Raw genomic sequence first — 6,941 nt, 5'->3', positions numbered from 1 at the left:
CAATGATACATACTAGATGATAGATGTGTTGCATATATATTTTTGAAATACATACGTATATCAAGCCTGGCATACATGCACTGTATTTATGTAACTCATTAATTTGTGGATGAATGCCATTCTGAAACATTATAAATCTTAAAAGGGCGTGCATAGCACACGAGCATATGCACTATAGGTCTTTAGTGTGACGGCCTGATGTGCGCGAGATGGGATCCGAAGGAGCGATCGGACACACACAAGCGCTAGATGGGACATGCAGATTTACCTCTCTGCTAATGCATGTCTTTTTCACTACAACGACGCAAGATACCGATACCCCCTCCCACTTGCCAAACCAGAACGTGTTGAGTTTCCATGGAATAGCTTTACCCCACCTACTGCATGGTGGGAATTTGGCAAAAAAAAACTACCGTAGAAAAGTTTGTGAATAGTATACCTCCCCTCGAAAATCACTTAATCCACATCCCTCCTCGCCTCTACTTTCTCAAAATCTTAAAGAGCAGAAAGAAATGTAAAACACATTCAAATCATTTATACATAGCATAATCATATAATTTTTCATGCAAAAAATTCCAAACTATTCACTAATGTTATGGAATGTAATTTAGTGAAACATGAATAGCATATCCAAACCATCACACGCGAAAAAGGTGCGCACATAGATGCAAAAAAAATTCTTAGGAATGTACAAGCACTTTAATGTCGCTAAAGAAAGTTGTCATATTGTAGGCATTGAACAAGCAAAAATTCATATTGCTGGAGGTTCATTATGCATGCCCCTTGTCCAAAAACCCACAATTAACATCACCTGATTATCAAGAAAAACAAATAACACATGGGTAGCAAGACACACGACAAACATATCGATTCGGTGTTGCTAAGGGTGATTGGGGCTACCGATCACTCTCACCATGGATGTATGTGCGTAAAATATCTTCACCTTGAATAGGGACTCTCCCTTGAGCTTAAAGACCAACATGTCATTTTCCTTGCCATGTGTTGTTGCAAATTGAAACCACCCATGGTTAAATACAAGCTCACCTGCAAATCTCTAAAACTCCAGAAACCATGAGCACCTTTCGCATGTCTTGAGCTTAAAAGACCTGGGAATCGGGCCCTTGATCAGCGTCTTTAACCCTCTTGGGATGACTTGCATGTAGAGGTCATCCTCGTCCATCAACACACATAACTGTGATGGACGAAATTCATCTACAAAGTGCCTGGTCCTTGGAGGTTGGCATCTGCCTCTTGTCATCGCCACCTGCCTTCCCGGCGCCATCGACACTTCTACATCACTCTTTGCCTCTTGATGATCCTAGAAGAAAGAAGATTAAATTTTTTCATGTCATCTAAATCATCGGCATATGTCGCTAACATAGAAATTAAGGGTGAATCATAAAGCATAGGTAACATGGGGAACCCAACATGTAACTTTACTAGATGCACATTTATAAATGTGCACATATGTGCTAAGCGTCGTCTTACCAAGAACTCACAATCTGTGTGCCCAAATTCAAATATGTAATCAATATCGGTGCACAAACCTTGATTTATCATCGTTTGGTTAAAATAGCACAAACCGAACTTGTTTGCACAATTATCGACGTTGGCAGCTAGTTACTTTTGTATAATGTGAATAAAAGCATGTTATACTACTGAGTTGAGTAGACACAAGTTGGTATTTTCAAGACTAGCTGGAAACATAGGAGGTGTGCTCAACATAATAGGCACATTTGATAAATAAATATAACATACTATCTAGTAAGAAAAAAATATCAACACCCATAAAATTGACATAAAATAGATAGTAAATTTTAGAGCATAACCTCACAGTGTTGGTGGGTGAAACAAACTTTTGTTGTTGTGGAAACATAATGGGATACACCATGATATTTGTAGAAACCAACAAGCAAAGAAGAGAAAATTGATGAACATGACATCCACATGGCAAAAACTATAAACATAAATGGTAAAAGACTAAAGGAGTAAGTGATAATATAGTTACACAATCGATAACATGACCATTTTCGTTTATCAATGTGGAAACTACGTAATAATAATCATGAAAATTACTCCCTCTATGAAGGAATATAGGAGCGTTTAGATCACTACTTTAGTGATCTAAAAGTTCTTATATTTCTTTACGAAGGGAGTACAATGCAATCTACAACGGCACGGGTGTTAAAGAAAAGCACACAGTGGTTGATTACAAGTTATCAACACAAATGATGAAATCATCACAACGATTGGGAATCACATCACCTCGAGATGGAAAAGTGTATTTCCTACAAACAAAACCATGCATCAAATCCCTAAGCATGTACTATGCATGCTAGACTACAAACAGATCAGACGAAGAAACGATGAAGCACACAAAAAATGAATGGTGTGTAATCAACCAGGAAACCTAGCCCCATAATTAAAAAAACAAAATTCCAATGCACCAAAAGGACCACGAAAGGAGCAAACAAATATAAAACATGAAATGCACTGCAGAACAATTGTCGATATCCAGCCAGTAACTCCCATAAAAATAACATGAGAATAACAAGAAATCCCACCTACCTCCCCTCCTCAATTTGTCCTGCTAGAAGAAACCATCAAGAAAGATTCCACTTCCTCAAAGAACTGGCCCTCGTATGCACGAACAGCTGAACCAATTGCATGTTGTTCCATTGCGTGTGTGTGTTGTTGAGATGCATCAACTCCCTACCACCATGTCTCCCCTTAGGCTCCAAATGACCAAAGATAAATCCAACCTCTCTATCACTTGATCCCCCACTAGCTTGCAAAAAATTCGGCAAAAACCCAACATTGTGCAAACCATAGCCTTCCTCGAATGGACCTAACCCCACAAGCCTAGCATCAATATCCCTTGTGGAGCAATCTCATCTCCAAAACACAAGCACGTCCCATGTCCTGAAATCTGCATATACACATTCGAGTCCATACTTGCCACACCACACAACCCCCCCCCCCACCCCCACCGCTAAATTGTCTATAATAGGAAGGAAAGCATATCATCATGTTGAGTTGAGTAGACATAAGTTGGTATTTTCAAGACTAATAGGGAAGATACGAAGTGTGCTCAACATACTAGGCACATTTGGTAAAAACATAACATATTGTCTAGTAAGAAAAAAATGTCACCCATAAAAAAAGGTGGCAAATTTTTTAGCATAACCTCACAATGCTAGACTACAAACAGATCAAATAAAGCAACAATGAAGCACACATAAAAATGAATTGTATGTAATCAACCAGGAAACCTTGCCCCATAATTCAAAAACAAAATTTCATTGCGCCAAAACAACCACCAAAGGAAGAAACCAATATCAAACATCAAGTGCACGGCAAAACAAATCTTGCATTCCAGCCAGTAACCCCCATGACAACAACAATAAGAAGAACAACAATGTCACGTCCCTAGCCTTGCTTTGCACTTGGACTAGCTTGGTTGCTACATCATGTTTAAATTTCAATAAACCCAAAATGCCTTTGGAAATGTTCATGATTTTTTATAAAGGTGAAAACCTCTGCCAAAAATGATGCACATATTTCTAGGCCATTCTGGATTTTTGAATTAACACATATTGTATTTGAGTTGGAGAAAATATATGTTATATATATTTTTAATGCTTCAATAATTCTGATATTTTGTGAGGGGCTCTATAATATTCCTTTCAGTCCCTGCAAAAATTATTGGAAGAAACAAAAATGGTTTAGTACTTGAACTAAATCAAAACAGATTGAAATAAATAGAAAACAACAATTAAAATAGAAGCAGAGAAGGAGGGAGTACCTATTACTTACCTCGCAGCCCAGCCAGCCCACCACTGTAGCAGCTCAGCCGGGCAAAGCCAGCCCGGCCCACCAGGGGTAGCACTATCTTCTTCCTCTTGCCAGGAGGAGAAGCAACTGCGTGCCCGGCGCGCAGGCGAGCCGCGCCAGCTCCTCCCTCCCTGCCTGCCTCATCCCCGATGCGCCTAGGCGTTCCCACGCATCCCCTCGACCCCCTCCCACTCTCCTCCATGCTCGTTCCCTCTTCTGGCTCCCTTTCTCTCTACCACCGAACGCCCCCGTCGCCGCCGCCTGCTGTTGCCGCGCCCACCGCCACGGCCTCACCTCTCCGACGAGTCCAAAAGTTCCGCGCCGTAGCCCTCGTCCTCCCCGCCAAGCCATGCGTCTCCGGACGCCCTGTGGAGCCGCCATCGCCGTCGTCTTCAACCTCCAGCACCGGAGATCGCAGTCACCGTTCTGCCTGCGTTGGACCTTCCCCGAGCTTGATGACGCCTCCGCCGGATCCTCTGTGAGCACCACCATCGTTTTCCCCCTCTTCGTTTCGTCGTTCACGTGCCGTAGCTAAGTCAGCCGCCGAGGCCGATACCTCACCGCCGCCGGCCATGTCGCCATTGTCGCTCTAGCCACCGCAGCTCCCGCCCGAGTATACCACCAAGCTCATAAGCCTCCCAAGAGCCCGTAGCCACCACCAGCTCCTCCTCCCATGCACCGTAGCGTCGAACCCAACCTCGCCCGAACTCCGGCGACTGCCAAGGTCGTCGCCGGTGACGTTTCCGGCCACCCCAGCATCTCCCACCGCCACCACTCGACGCGCGCGAGCTCCAGCTCCACGTAGCCACTCTCCGCTGTCGATTTGGTCGCCGGAGGAGGAAACCCGCACCTCTCCGCCGTCCCTGGCCTTGCCGGCGACGAGCCGCGGGTCAACTCCGGCGAGTTGACCCGGGTTTGACCCCAGTTTGACCTCCCCTGGGTCGCTGACAAGTGGGCCCAGGGCCCCAGCTAATCCTAGTTTAGTTTTTAATTAAGTCTAATTACTCCACTGACATTTTTAGTTAGTAGTAGTTTAACACTAATTAATTTAGATTAGTTAGTTAGTCACTGACGTGTGGACCCCACACATCAGGTTTGACCTGGACCCAACCCAGTTGACCTGCTGACGTCACACCTATGTCATGCTGACGCTGTAAAGCATTGTCTGGATTTAAGTTTATTCAGGAAATTCCAGAAAATGGTCAAAACTTCTAAAATTCATAGTAATTCAACCGTAGCTCCAAATGAAATAAATTATATATGAAAAATGATCAGAAAAATCCAATTTATCCATCTGTACCATTTTCATGCATGTTAGAACAACTTATGGCTCCTGTTTAGGCCAAATCATATGAATGGCATTTAAATAACCACATGTGGAGTTTGAATTTGAATCTTGGATTCAAATCAACTTCATTTAATTTGTTTGTAGTTGCATTAGCCCAACACACTCATTTTGCCATGTCATTATCATGCATCATATTGTGCATTGCATTGATTATGTTTCTTCTTTGTTTGTCGGTGCTTGTCCCCTCTTAGTAGACGTGTACTGACGATGTGATCGATGACACCGATGAAGAACTATACTATCTTCAGAAGTGCCAAGCAAGCAAAACCCCCTTGTTCATTCTGATACAGTCCCACTCTCTCGCTCCCGCTCTCTTTTACTGCATTAGGACAACAATGATTCAACTGTTACTTGCTGCGGTAGCTGAACCCCTTTATCCTTTGCAAGACCTATCATTGCCACAGTAAATAGATGAAACCCACTAGCATGAGTAGGAGTTGTTTGAGCCCTGATGTGCCTACTCATTCATGCTTGTTTTGTCATGCCTGCTACTGCTTAGAGTTGAGTCAGGTCTGATTTGTCGGGGATGAATCAGAGGTGGGTGAACATGTCCTACTATGTGTGAGCTAAGTGTGTGAACACGATTTGGTAAAGGTAGCGGTGAGAGGCCGTGTAGGAGTACATGGTGGGTTGTCTCATTGAAATCGTCCTCAGGAACTGAGTTCTGTGTTTGTGATCCATGAACAGTTACTACCACACATTGGGCTCCGGGCACTCCAAGCTCTCTTGACTTATTAATCAACTTGATCTCTATCCAGGAGTTGCAACTAGTTTCTGGTGTTTGTAGGTAGTGTTAGTAGTCTACCAGGTGGCACCCGATACAGGTGGGCTTGGGACAGACTAGGCATAGTGGCACGGTGTACCAAGTGGCACCCGGATGGTGGGCTTGGGAACCCTGATCACATCTTTTGGGGCCGTGGGCGACACCCCGGACGGTTCTCCTTGTGGATGGAACCCGAATAGGCGATAAACCTGGACTAGAGACTTGTGTTGTTAGTCAGGTCGTGGCCGACTCCCTCGCCAGGCCTCCGCTTGAAGGTTGCCGAGATACACGATGTGTACATGGTGGTAAGTGGCGAGAGCGTGTGTGAAGAAGTACACCTCTGCAGGGTTAACATCATCTATTCGAATAGCTGTGTCCGCGGTAAAGGACTTTTGGGTTACCTATACAGTGAAAGTGGATACTCTAAAATACGCAAGATAAGCGTGAGTGCTATGGATGGCGTTCTCGTAGGGAGACGGGAGCGAATCCATAGTGGTGTATTGATATGGTGAATATGTGGACTCGTGTGCGCCACCTCAAAAGAGTTACTTGCAGTCGTAGTTCAGGATAGCCACCGAGTTAAAGCTGGCTTGCTGCAGTTAAACCCCACCACCCATTTGTTGATAATGGTGCATATGTAGTTAGTTCTGATGTAAGTCTTGCTGGGTACATTTGTACTCACGTTGCTTAATTTATGTTTTTGCAGAGAGACTTCAGTCTCGCTAGTAGTTCCACGTGGACTTCGATGTTTAGCTTGTTACCTCAGCTACGATCTTGTGCCTTCGGCAGGATCTGGTAGATAGTCAGGCTTCTCAGCCTTTTTCATTTATAGTTGTCTGTACTCAGACATGTTAAGCTTCCGCGTGTGCTTTGACTTGTATGCTCTGAATGTTGGGTCATGAGACCCATGTTTGTAATATCTCGCTCGGAGCCTATTGAATAAAATACTTGAGTTGTAGAGTCATGTTGTGATGCCATGTTGTAGTTGCACATATC

Source organism: Triticum dicoccoides, chromosome 3B (genome assembly GCF_002162155.2).
Source record: "Triticum dicoccoides isolate Atlit2015 ecotype Zavitan chromosome 3B, WEW_v2.0, whole genome shotgun sequence".
Taxonomy (NCBI): Eukaryota; Viridiplantae; Streptophyta; class Magnoliopsida; order Poales; family Poaceae; genus Triticum; species Triticum dicoccoides.
Note: the sequence above shows the minus strand (reverse complement) of the source record.